The sequence below is a fragment of the Neophocaena asiaeorientalis genome, unplaced genomic scaffold (assembly GCF_003031525.2).
Source record: "Neophocaena asiaeorientalis asiaeorientalis breed wild unplaced genomic scaffold, Neophocaena_asiaeorientalis_V1.1 scaffold417, whole genome shotgun sequence".
Lineage (NCBI taxonomy): Eukaryota > Metazoa > Chordata > Mammalia > Artiodactyla > Phocoenidae > Neophocaena > Neophocaena asiaeorientalis.
The window spans coordinates 4,894,913-4,908,501 of NW_020175387.1; the positions used below are offsets into that span (position 1 = coordinate 4,894,913).

Genomic DNA, 13,589 nt, shown 5'->3' on the forward strand with positions numbered 1-13,589 from the left:
GGGAACTTCCATAAGGTTAATAGCTGATTTCTCAGCAGAGACTCTAGAATCCAGAAGGGAATGGCATGATATATTTAAAGTGATGAAAGGGAAGAACGTACAACCAAGATTACTCTAACAGCAAGTATCTCATTCAGATTCGATGGAGAAATCAAAAGCTTTACAGACAAGCAAAAGCTAAGAGAATTCAGCACCACCAAACCAGCTCTACAACAAATGCTAAAGGAACTTTTCTAAGTGGGAAACACACAGGAAAAAAGGACCTACAAAAACAAACCAAAAACAATTAAGAAAATGGTAATAGGAACATATATATCAATAATTACCTTAAATGTGAATGGATTAAATGCTCCAACCAAGACACAGGCTTGCTGAATGGATACAAAAACAAGACGCATCTATATGCTCTCTACAAGAGACCCATTTAAGACCTAAGGACACATACAGACTGAAAGTGAGGGGATGGAGAAAGATATTTCATGCAAATGGAAATCAAAAGAAACCTGGAGTAGCAATACACATATCAGACAAAATAGACTTTAAAATAAAGAATGTTACAAGAGATAAAGAAGGACACTATGTAATGATCAAGGGATCAATCCAAGAAGAAGATATTACAATTATAAATAAATATGCACCTAACATAGAAGTAGGTCAATACATAAGGCAAATGTTAACAGCCATAAAAGAAAAAAAGTGGGTGACTTTAACACTTCACTTACACAAATGGACAGATCATCCAGACAGAAAATTAATAAACACAAGCTTTAAATGACACAATAGATCAGAAAGATTTAATTGATATTTATAAAACATTCCATCCCAAAACAGCACATTACACTTTCTTCTCAAGTGTACATGGAACATTCTCTGGGATAGATTACATCTTGGGTCACAAATCAAGTCTTGGTAAATTTAAGAAAATTGCAATCATATCAAGCATCTTTTCTGATCAAAACACTATGAAATTAGAAATAAATAACAGGGGAAAAAAGTAAAAAACCACAAACACTTGGAGGCTAAAACATATGTTACTAAATAACCAAGAAATAACTGAAAAATCAAAGAGTAAATCAAAAAATACCTAGAGACAAATCACAACAAAAACATGATGATCTAAAACCTAGGCGATCCAGCAAAAACAGTTCTAAGAGACAAGTTTGTAGCAATACAATCTTACCTCAAGAAACAAGAAATATCTCAAATAAAAACCCTAAACTTACATCAAAAGGAACTAGAGAAAGAAAAACAAACAAAACCCAAATTTAGTAGAAGGGAAGAAATCATAAACATCAGAGCAGAAATAAATGAAATAGAAACAAAGAAAACAATAGCAAAGCTAATAAAACAAATAGCTAGTTCTTTGAGAAGACAAACAAAATTGTTAAACCTTTAGCTAGACTCATCAAGAAAAAGAGGGAGAGGACCCAAATCAATGAAATTAGAAATGAAAAAGGAGAAGTTACAATGGACACTGCAGAAATACGAAACATCATAAGAGACTACTACAAGCAAATTTATGCCAAGGACAACCTGGGAGAAATGGACAAATTCTTAGAAAGTTATAACCTTCCAAGACTGAACCAGGAAGAAATAAAAAATATGAACAGACCAAGCACAAGTAATGAAATTGAAACTGTGATTAAAAATCTTCCAACAAACCAAAGTCCACGACCAGATGACTTCACAGGTGAATTCTATCAAACATTTAGAGAAGAGCTAACACCTATCTTTCTCAAACTCTTCCAAAAAATTGCAGAGGAAAAAGCACTCCCAAACTCATTCTATGAGGCCACTATCACCTGATACCAAAACCAGACAAACATACTACAGAAAAAGAAAATTAAAGACCAATATTACTGATGAACATAGATGCAAAAATCCTCAACAATATACTAGCAAACAGAATCCAACAACACATTAAAAGGATTGTACACCATGATCAAGTGGGAGTGGGATTTACCCAATGGATACAAGGATTATTCAATATATGCAAATCAATCAATGTGATACACCATATTAACAAATTGAAGAATAAAAACCATATGGTCATCTCAATAGATGCTGAAAAAGCTTTTGACAAAATTCAACACCCATTTCTGATGAAAAACTCTCTGGAAAGTAGGCATAGAGGGAACCTACCTCAACATAATAAAGCCCATATGTAACAAACCCACAGCAAACATCATTCTCAATGGTGAAAAACTGAAAACATTTCCTCTAAGATCAGAAACAAGACAAAGATGTCCACTCTTGCCACTATTATTCAACATAATTTTGGAAGTCCTAGCCACAGCCATCAGAGAAGAAAAAGAAATAAAAGGAATACACATTGGGCAAGAAGTAAATAAAAGTGTCACTGTTTGCAGGTGACATGATACTACACATAGATAATCCTAAAGATGTCACCGTAAAACTAATAGAGCTAATCAATGAATATGGTAAAGTAGCAGGATACAAAATTAATGCACAGAAATCTCTTGTATTCCTACACACTAACAATGAAAGAACAAAAAGAGAAATTAAGGAGCAATTCCATTCACTATTGCAACAAAAAGAATAAAATAATTAGGAATACACCTACCTAAGAAGGTAAAAGACCTGTGCTCAGAAAACTATAAGACACTGATGAAAGAAATCAAGGAAGACACAAACAGATGGAGAGCTATACCATGTTCTTGGATTGGAAGAATCAATATCGTGAAAATGACTATACTACCCAAAGCAATCTACAGATACAATGCAATCCCTATCAAATTACCAATGGCATTTTTCAAAGAACTAAAACAATAAATCTCAAAATTTGTATGGAGACACAAAAGACCCCAAATAGCCAAAGCAATCTTGAGGGAAAAAACGGAGCTGGAGGAATCAGGCTGGCTGACTTCAGACTATACTACAAAGCTAGAGTAATCAAGACAGTATGGTACTGGCACAAAAACATAAATATAGATCAGTGGAACATGATAGAAAGCCAAGAGATAAACCCACACACATATGGTCAACTAATCTATGACAAAGGAGGCAAGGATATATAATGGAGAAAAGACAGTCTCTTCAATAAGTGGTTCTGGGATAACTGAGCAGAAGCTACATGTAAAAGAGTGAAATTAAAACACTCCCTAACACCATACATGAAAATAAACTAAAAATGGTTTAAAGACCTAAATGTAAGACTGGACACTATAAAACTCTTAGAGGAAAACATAGGCAGAACACTCTTTGACATAAATCACAGCAAGATCTTTTTTGTCCTACCTCGTAGAGTAATGGAAATTAAAACAAAAATAAACAAATGGGACCTAATGAAACTTAAAAGCTTTTGCACAGCAAAGGAAACTGTAAAGAAGATGAAAAGACAACTCACAGAATGGGAGAAATAATTGCAAATGAATCGATGGACAAAGGATTATTCTCCAAAATATATAAACAACTCATGCAGCTCAATATTAAAAAAAGAAACAACCCAATACAAAAATGGGCAGAAGATCTAAATAGACATTTCTGCAAAGAAGACATACTGATGGCCAAGAGGCACATGAAAAGCTGCCCAGCATCACTAATTATTAGAGAAATGCAGATCAAGACTACAATGAGGAATCACCTCACACCAGTCAGAATGGCCATCATAAAAAAATCTACAAACAATAAATGCTGAAGAGGGTGTGGAGGAAAGGGAACTCTCTTGCACTGTTGGTGGGAATGTAAATTGATACAGCCACTATGGAAAACCATATGGAGGTTCCTTAAAAAACTAAAAATAGAGCTATCATATGACCCAGAAATCCCACTACTGGGTGTTTACCTAGAGTAAACCATAATTCAAAAAGACACATGCACCCCAATGTTCCTGGCAGCACGGTTTACAATAGTCAGGTCATGGAAGCAACGTAAATGCCCATCAACAGATGAATGGATAAAGAAGATGTGATACAATGGAATATTACTAGTCACCAAAAGGAATGAAATTGGGTCATTTGTAGGGATGTGGATGGACCTAGAGACTGTCATACAGAGTGAAGAAAGCCAGAAAGAGAAAAAAACAAATATTGAATATTAACACATATATGTGGAATCTAGAAAATAGTACAGATGAACCAGTTTGCAAGGCAGAAATAGAGCCACATATGTAGAGAATAAATGTATGGACACCAAGGAAGGTGAGTGGGATGAATTGGGAGACTGGGACTGACATGTATACATTAATATGTATAAAATAGATAAATAATTAGAACCTCTTGTTTAAAAAAAATAAAATTCAGGGACTCCCCTTGTGGTCCAGTGGCTAAGACTCCACGCTTCCAATGCAGGGGGGGCCCGGGTTTGATCCCTGGTCAGGGAACTAGATCCCACATGCCGCAACGAAGATCTTGCACACAGCAACGAAGGTCCTGCGTGCCTCAACTAAGACCTGGTGCAGTCAAATAAATATTTAAAAAAAAAAAAAAATAAAATAAAATAAAATTCAAAAATTCAAATTAAAAGAAAAAAGATGAAGAAATCCTTTAAAATAAATAAATCAATCAATAGTTGCCCAATACTAATGTGAATAAGAGCTTGTAAAAACATGGATTTTGCATCTGTGAACCTGCATTTTAATGAAGTACCACAGATAATTTTATATAGGTTCATTTTGGACAATACTGATATAATGATTTCTAGGAATAATTTACATGTAGTGCTATAAGTGGTGTTCAATTTCAAATGAAAAGCTTTTTGGATTTTGCAATAAAATAAATCTGTTAAGGAAAGAATGTTTGTATCCCCCTCGAATTCATATATTGATGCACTAACCTCCAACATGGTGGTATTAAATGGTAAGGTCTTTGGAAGGTAATTAGCTTTATATGAAGTCATAAGGATGGAGCCCACATGATAGGATTAATGATCTTCTAAAAATTGGACAGGCATCAGAGCTTCCACAGTGTGAGGACACACTGTGAGAATTTGGTTATCTGTAAGCCAGGTAGATGGTCATCACCAGAACCCAACCGTACTGGCACCGTGATCTCAGACTTTCAGGCTCAAGAAGTGTGAGAAATTAAATTCATGTTTTTTAAGTCTCCTAGGGTGTAGTATTTTGTTATGACAACAAACTGAATATTACAAACCCAAATCATCCAAAGCATTTCTTTGACTTAAAACATGTCCTCACAATGAGATATTACTTCACACTTGTCCCAACAGCTAATCATCAAAAAGTCTACAAACAACAAATGTTGGTGAGGATGTGGAGAAAAGGGAACCCTCCTACACTGTTGGTGGGAATGTAAACTGGTGCAGCCACTATGGAAAACAGTATGGAGGTCCATAAAAAATAAAAATGGAAGTACCGTATGATCCAGCAATTCCACTGCTGGATATATATCTGAAGAAAACAAAAATACTAATTCAAAAAGATACATACACCCCAAAGTTCATGGCAGCATTATTTACAATAGCTAAGATATGAAAGCAAAATAAGTGTCCATCAACTGATGAATGGATAAAGAAGATGTGGTATGTGTATAAAATGGAATACTACACAGTCATGAAAAAATAATTTAATTCTGCCATTTGCAACAATGTTAATGGACCTAGAGGGTATTATGCTTAGTAAAATAATTCAGACAGAGAAAGACAAATACTGTATGTTGACATTTATATGTGGACTCTAAAAAATAAAACAAATGAATATGTATAAAAGAAAATAGAAACATATTCACAGATATAGATAAACTAGTAGATAACAGTGAGGAGAAGGAAGGAGGGAGGGGAAAGATAAAGATATGGATTTAAGAGCTACAAACTACTACATATAAAATAAATATACAACAAGGATATATTGTATAGCACAGGAAAATATAGCCATTATTTTGTAATAACTTTAAATGGAGTATAATCTATAAAATATTGAATCCCTATGTTGTATACCTGAAATTAATGTAATCATCTATACTTAAATAAAAAATAATAAAAAAGGATGTGACAATATATAAAACATGAAATACTTATGACAGAATAATATAAAATGTATACTCATTTCTGACATATTAATTTGGTTTATCTGTCTCCTTAATATCTTTACTGCATGTTTTTTGTTTTGTTTTGTTTTGTTTTTTGTGGGACGCTGGCCTCTCACTGTTGTGCCCTCTCCCGTTGCAGAGCTTAGGGTCTGGACGTGCAGGCCCAGCGGCCACGGCTCATAGGCCTAGCTGCTCCATGGCATGTGGGATCTTCCCAGACTGGGTCACCAACCCGTGTCCCCTGCATCAGCAGGTGAACTCTCAACCACCGCACCACCAGGGAAGCCCTACTGCATGTTTTTTAACCAATACTTTTAAGTAACTTTTTTTTTTTTTTTTTGTGGTACGTGGGCCTCTTACTGTTGTGACCTCTCCCATTGTAGAGCACAGGGTCTGGACGTGCAGACCCAGCGGCCATGGTTCATGGGCCCAGCCGCTCTGTGGCATGTGGGATTCTCCCTGACTGGGGCACAAGCCCATGTCCCCTGCATCGCAGGCAGACTCTCAACCCCTGTGCCACCAGGGAAGCCCAAGTAACATTTTTTTTGAAGAATTTATTCCCTTTTCTTTGAGCCTCCAAATGTCACACACATGACACAAGGTGCTTAACAATAAGTTGTTTACTAGAATTTACTGCTGTTACTCAAATTTATTTTAGCCAAAATAATGGAAACTGTGAACTAATACCTGCACAAACATATTAAGATTATGAAAAGAAAAAAGTTCTGTTAGAAAAGTTTCTACATTCAAAAGGCAAAAACATATTTCACAATAAATTTAATGGTAAAGTAATAAATACCCCTTATTTTATTTCCTACTTCATTTATACAACAAAATTCAATATCCAATATATTCAATATCTATTTATGTTCTTGCTACTTTTCTTTATCTAAGATTGCTTGTGATAGCTGTTTGGGAAGAAACTGATTAGAAAAAACTATATGTATGTATATATAATTTTCATCTTTCAGTCTTGTGTGTGTGTGTGTGTGTGTGTGTGTTCATATAACATCCAGGGTTTTTCATTGTATTTATTGGAAAGAACAGGAACAAGTGTTGATCTACTCCATCTCATCTTTGAGTGGGAGATTTTGAAAGAAGAAAATGTTCTGAATTGCCAATAAAAATATCCAATACAGATCTCAGCAAACATATATGAACATCTCCCCAGTGTTGTGTATGTCAACATTGAATAACCAGCTCTCTGGGATAAAAATTTTTGAGTCTGAGGAACAGAAAGAAAAAAGGTTGAAGACAAGTTAACAGAGTCTAAGGGGCCTCTGGGACACCATCAATGGACCAACATACAGATTGTGGGAGTCACAGAAGGAGAAGAAGTAAAGAGGAGGAGACAGTATTTGAAAAAAATGGCTTAAAATTTCCCAAATTTGATGAAATATATAAATATAAACTTCTAAGAAACTCTATGTATTCCAAGTATGGTGAACTCAGAGATGTGCACCAAGACACATAATCAAACATTCAAAAGACAAAGAGAAAATCCTGAGAGCAGCCAGATGGAGGTGACTCATCACATATGAAGAATCCTCAATAAAATTATTAACAGGTTTCTTATCACAATGTTTGGAGGCCAGAAGTCAGGAGGCCTATATATTTAAAGTGATAAAAGAGAAAAATTGTTAACCAAGAATCCTATACTCAGCAAAACTGTCCTTCAAAGGTGAGGCAGAAATTAAGACATTCTTAGACAACAAAAGCTGAAGAAGTTTGTTACCACTAGACCTGTCCTTGAGCAAGAAATGCTCAACGGAGTCCTGCAGGAGTGAAATGAAAGGACACAAGGCAGCAACACAAAATCACATGTAGAAATAAAAAACTCACCAAATGTAAACATGTGGACAATTATAAAAGCCAACATTATTGTAGCAATGGTTTGTAAGTCTATTTATATTTTTCTACAGGACTCAAGAGATGAAAACATTTTTAAAATTATTGCTCTAAAAGCTAGTACTATTATAACTGTGGTTTATAACTTAATGCTTTGTTTGAAACATAATTTAAGACTCTAATGCATTTAAAAGAATTATTAGTTAGTGTTTTAGTGTATGCCATGTATAAAGATGTAATTTTGTGACCTCAACAACCAAAAGGGGTGAGGACAGTGCAGTAAATGGGCAGAATTTTTGCATGCTATTGAATTTAAACTGGTAAAAATTCAAATCAAGACCATGTGTTGGTGCCATGCAGCTTTGGTGGGGACAAAGCTAGAGTGGCTCTAGTAGGCCATCTTGGTTGGGCAGCAGGAGCTTCTGCCTTTGGGATGGGGAATAGCACATCATCATCTTTGGGGAACTCAGCAACTGCTCCTGTGAATCAGACCCAAGAAATAATTTCTGATAACTGGGTGATGATTGCCTCAAAAACATCCTTTTCTTACAGTACAATGGCAAACATACTTTCCCATGACATGAATGTTAACTATAAAGTGGTGGAATTGGACATGCTTGAATATAGAAATCAGTTGGAAGATATTCTTTACAAAATTCACCAGTAAAAGAAGTGTGCCAAGAATATTTGTCAATGGGACTTTTATTGGAGGTGCAACTGACACTCACTGGCTTCACAAAGTAGGTAAATTGCTTCCACTCTTACATCAGTGTATTTTTTACAAAGTATGAGGAAAGAATTTTAGTGATATGTGCTCATAACTTTGATACTAAAATGTCAGCTATATAAAGTGATAATGCCTGATAGTGTATTTTAAATATTTGAAAGTTTTAAATTGGAAAATTATCTCTATGAAAAAGTCATAATGAACAATAAATCACTGTGAAAAACTCAGAAATTCAAATTAGTGTTATAATTTTAAAATTATAAATGTAATCCTCATGGTAACCATAAAGAAATAGATAAATAACATACACAAAAAGAAAAGAGAAGAGAATTAAAATATTCCACTACAAATAATGAACAAAACTCAAAGGAAAAGACCAATGCAGGGAATGAGGAACAATAAAGCTGTAAAGCATGTAGAAAACAAATAGCAAAATAGAAGTTCCTGCTTATCAGTAGTTACTTTAAATGTAAATGGAAGAAATATTCCAATCAAAAGACAGAGGTTGGCAGAATAGCTAAACACACATTATCCAAGTACATGCTGTCTACAAAAGATCCACGTCAGATCCAAAGAAAGACAAATAGACCAAAAGTGAGAAAATAGAAAAAGATATCCCATGCAAATAGTAACCTAAAGAGAATATGGTAGCTATACTAGTATTAGAAAAAGTAGACTTTAAATCAAAAGAGTTTACAAGAGATAAAGAATAACATTATATATTATTAAAAGATTTAATACAGCAGAAACAACAATTATAAATATTTATTTACAGACAATAAGAAACCGTCAAAATATAGGAAGTAAAAATTGACAGAATTGAAGAAGAAGTAGTTCTATAATATTAGTTGAAGACATTAATAACTCACTATCAATAATGGGTAGATAAACCAGATAGAAAAAAGTAAGAAAATAGAGGACTTTAACAACACATTAAATTAACCATATCTAACAGACACATATAGAACACTCTACCTAATAACAACAGCATACACATTCTTCTCAGGTGCACATGGGATATTTTCCAGGAAAAACCATATATTAGGTCATAAAGTGAGTCTTAAGAGATTTTAAAAGTTAGCTTTCATACAAAATATATTCTCCAATCCAATGGGATAAAGTTAGGAATCAATAACAGAAGGAAAACTGGAAATTTAACAAAATATGAAAATTAAACAATACTTTCTTAACAAATAGATCAAAGAAAAAATCATCAGGGAAATTAGAAAATACTTAGAGATGAATGAAAATTAAAGCACAACTAACAAAACTTACAAGATGCAGTGAAAGTAGTGCTAAGGGGAAATACATGGCTATACAAGATAACATTAGAAGAAGCAAGAAAGATCTCAAATCAAAAAGCTAATTTTAAAACTTAAGGAATTAGAATAAAAAGAGCAAACTAAACCCAAAGCTAGTAGAAGGAAAGAAATAATAAAGATTAGAGCAGAGATAAATGAAATAAAAAATAGAATAAAATAGAACATAATCAATGAAACCAAAAGCTAGTTCTTCAAAAGATCAACAAAATTAACAAACCTTTAACAAGTTTAAATATGAAAAAAGAAAGAGAAGATTCAAATTACAAAAATCAGAAGTAAAAGTGGAGCAAGTCCCGGAAGCCCACATTCCGACCCTGACAAATCTTCCTCCGATCACACAGGTCACAGTTCTGAGCCCTGCCCCCATCAAAGCCTCCTCTGGCCATGTGGGTCAGTGGACCCAAGCACCGCCCACCTCCAAAGCTTCTTCTGGGTGTGCTGGACTCTGCAGCCATGCCAGTGGAAACCCACACCCCAGCTGGCCTGTGCAGGTACCTGTGTTCTGGGCCAACTTCAGAAGCAGACACTGGTGAGAGGAACATATGCAGGGGTGGGGCTGACAAAGTGGTTCAGAGACCTACCTAGAGGTTTTGGAGGGTATATTGGGGAGGTGGAGATTCGCTGTAGTTCACTATGGGGGCAAGGATACTGATAGTGGAAGCACCAGGGAATTTTTTAATTTAATTAATGAATTAAAATTTTTTTTCTTTTAATTTTTTTACATCGTTGTTCTGTTTTGTAGTTTCATCTTCCTCTTTATTTTTTCCAATTTATTTTTTATTTTACTAATTATATTTTATCTCATTTTTTATTCTTTTTTATTGTTCTGCTCTTTTTTGCTTGTTGTCTTTTTCTGTTTGTCTTGTTTATTTGTTGGTTTGTTTTTTTCAATATTTTTGTTTTGTTATCTTCTTTTTTATTTTATTTACTTTTTTTTCTTTTGTCATTTTTCAGTGTCTTCAGTTCATTTAGCTTTTCTTTTAGTTTAGTTTTGTTTTGTTTTCTGTTTAGGTTAGTTTTGTTTTTATTGTTGGTTTCAGTTTTTGGGCTCTCTTGTTTGGGTGTCTTCTTGTTTCTGGCTTTCCTTGTGTTTTGTTGTTATTGTTGTTTGCTTGTCAGTTTGTTTTTTGTTTACTTGTATTTGTTATTTGTCTTGGGTTTTATTTGTTTTCTTTTCTTTGTGTGTGTGTGTTTGTTTTTGTTCAGTTTGGTTTTTATTATCTGCCTTGGGCTTCCTTTGTCGTTTTTTTTTTTTTTTCCTGAGCCACGTGGTTTGCAGGGTCTTGGTTTGCAGGCCAGGTGTGAGGCCTGAGTCCCTGTTGTGGGAGCACCAAATCCAAGCCACTGGACTACCAGAGAAATTCATGTCCCAGGAAATATTATTAATTGGTGTGAGTTCTCATGGAAGTCCTCATCACGGCAACAAGACCCAGCTCCAACCAACTGCCTGCAAGCTCCAGTGCTGGACTTCTCAGGCCAAAGAACCAGCAAGACAGGAATACATCTGCACCCATCAACAAAAATAAGAAGACAAAGAAATATGTTACAGATGAAGGAGCAAGGTAAAATCCTAAAAGACCAAATAAATGTAGAGGAAATTGGCAATCTACCTGAAAAAGAATTTAGAGTAATTATAGTACACATGATCCAAAATCTCAGAAATAGAATGGAGGCATGGATTAAGAAAATACAAGAAATTTTTATCAAGGACCTAGAAGAACTAAAGAACAAACAAACAGTGGTGAACAACACAATAAATGAAATGAAAAATACACTAGAAGGAATCAATAGCAAAATAACTGAGGCAGAAGAACGAATAAGTGAGCTGGAAAATAGAATGGTAGAAATAACTGCCAAGGAGCAGAATAAAGAGAAAAGAATGAAAAGAAATGAGGACAGTGTCAGAGACTTCTGGGACAACATTAAGTGTCTTAATGTTCTAATTATAGGGATCTCAGAAGAAGAGAAAGAGAAAGTGTCTGAAAAAATATTTGAAGAGATTATAGTCAAAAACTTCCCTAACACAGGAAAGTAAATAGCCACCCAAGTGCAGGAAGTGCAGAGACTCCCATACAGGATTAACCTAAGGAGAAACATGTGAAGACCCATATTAATCAAGCTAACAAAAATTAAATTCAAAGAAAAAATATTAAAAGCAGCAAAGGAAAAACAACAAATAATATACAAGGGAATCACCATAAGCTTATCAGCTGATTTTTCAGCAGAAACTGCACAGGCCAGAAGGGAGTGGCAGGATAGATTTAAAGTGATGAGAAGGAAAAACTTACAGCCAAGATTATTCTACCCAGCAAGGATATCATTCATATTCAATGGAGAAATCAAAAGCTTTACAGACAAGCAAAAGCTAAAAAAAATCAGCACCAACACACCAGCCCTACAACAAATGCTAAAAGAACTTCTCTAGGTGAAAAACACAACAGAAGAAAAAGATCTAAAAAATAAACCCAAAACAATTAAGAAAATGGTAATAGGAACATACATATATATAATTACCTTAAATGTAAATGGATTAAATGCTCCAACCAAAGGACACAGACTGGCTGAATGAATATTAAAAAAATCACATATATATATGGTGTCTACAAGAGACTGACTTCAAATCTAAGGACACAAACAGACTGAAAGTGAGGGGGTGGAAACATATTCCATGCAAATGGAAATCAAAAGAAACCCAGAGTTGCAATACTCATGTCAGAAAATATGGACTTCAAAATAAAGACTGTTACAGGAGACAAGGAAGGATGCTACATAATGATCAAGGGATGAATTCAAGAAGAAGATATAACAATTGTAAATATTTATGCACCCACCATAGGAGCACCTCAATACATAAGGCAAATGCTAACAGCTAAAAAAGGGGAAAGCAACCATAACACAAAAATAGTGGGAGACTTTAGTACTTCACTTACACCAAAGGAAAGATCATCCAGACAGAAAATTAATAAAGAAACACAAGATTTAAATGACACAATAGGCCAGATAGATTTAATTGATGTTTATAAGACATTTCATCCAAAAACAGCAGATTACACTTTCTTCTCAAGTTCGCATGGAATATTCTCCAAGATAGATCACATCTTCGGTCACAAATCAAGCTTCAGTAAATTTAAGAAAATTGCAATCATATCAAGCATCTTTTCTGACCACAGCACTCTGAGATTAGAAATGAATTACAGGGAAAAAACCGTAAAAAACACAAACACATGGAGGCTAAACAGTATGTTACTAAATAAACAAGAGGTCACTGAAAAAAATCAAAGAGGAAATCAAAAAATACCTAGAGACAAATCACAATGAAAACATGATGATCCAAAACCTATGAGATGCAGCAAAAGCAGTTCTAAGAGGGATGTTTGTAGCAATACAATCCTACCTCAAGAAACAAGAAAAATCTCAAATAAACAACCTAACCTTACATCAAAAGGAACTAGAGAAAGAAGAACAAACAAAACCCAACGTTAGTAGAACGTAAATGCAATAGAAACAAAGAAAACAGTAGCAAAGATCAATAAAACTAAAAGCTGGTTCTTTGAGAAGACAAACAAAATTGATAAAGCTCTAGCCAGACTCATCAAGAAAAAGAAGGAGAGAATTCAAATCAATAAAAACAGAAATGAAAAAGTAGTTACAATGGACACCACAGAAATACAACACATCATAAGAGAC

General features: G+C 34.4%; 1 pseudogene; it reads left to right on the plus strand.

The window, feature by feature from the left end:
• Positions 1-8,286: 8,286 nt before the first annotated feature.
• Positions 8,287-13,183, plus strand: LOC112413716 (glutaredoxin-2, mitochondrial pseudogene; annotated as a pseudogene).
• The last annotated feature ends 406 nt before the right edge of the window (positions 13,184-13,589 follow it).